Source organism: Octopus bimaculoides, chromosome 3 (genome assembly GCF_001194135.2).
Source record: "Octopus bimaculoides isolate UCB-OBI-ISO-001 chromosome 3, ASM119413v2, whole genome shotgun sequence".
In the NCBI taxonomy this organism is placed as follows: Eukaryota; Metazoa; Mollusca; class Cephalopoda; order Octopoda; family Octopodidae; genus Octopus; species Octopus bimaculoides.
The window spans coordinates 52562800-52563740 of NC_068983.1; positions in this window are offsets into that span (position 1 = coordinate 52562800).

Consider the following 941-nt stretch of genomic DNA (forward strand, 5'->3'; position numbering starts at 1 on the left):
TCTCTCTCTCTCTCTCTCTCTCTCTCTCTCTCTCTCTCTCTCTCTCTCTCTCTCTCTCTCTCTCTCTCTCTCTCTCTCTTTCTTTCTGCGTGTGCTTATATATGTGCGTGCGTACTTATGTATGCGTATGGGGAAAAAGAATGTGCTTATGTCAGTTGTTTCCAATTAATAAACAGTAATGTCCCTATCCTCCTCTCGTTCACTCTTTCTCTCTGTATGCGCAGATTTCTACATGTGTGTTCTTGTGAGTGTGTGTATGAGTGTGTGTGTGTGTGTGTGTGTGTGTGTGTGTGCGTGCGTGCGCGTATGTCTCCAGCGTCGAAATGTACTATCGTCAAAACACTCGGCTGTACCAGACCATCAGCGTCGAAACAGCTGTACCCAATCGTCTCATTCCGTAGACACTCCACATTATCTACATTGTTTTAGACATCATACAGATTCATAAACTGCGGAGAGGTTGCCCTTTGAGTTGTAAGTTTTGCCAGAGTTAGGTGCTTCAGTAAAACTCACAATAATACCAATGAATGCCGTAACGGTTGAGACGATGGAACAAGAAAAATTAAGGTAGGTTTCGTGTTGAACCCCAAATAGTTGGTTGTAATAATAATAATAATAATAATAATGACAAGAAACAATAAATCATATTATCTCTGGCTGCCCAGTCCTGGCTAAGAAGGAATATATTCACAGACACGACAGAGCTGGGACCTATATACACTGGAAGCTATGCCAACACTATGGAATAACAACAGAAAAAAGATGGTATAAACACACGCCAGAAAAGGTCACAGAAAACGAGAAAGCAACCATACTCTGGGATATGCCAATACACACAGATAGAGAAATTAAGGCAAATAGACCAGATATAGTTGTCAAAGATCATGAAGAAAAAAATGCTTTCTAATTGATGTATCAATACCAGCAGATGACAACGTTTC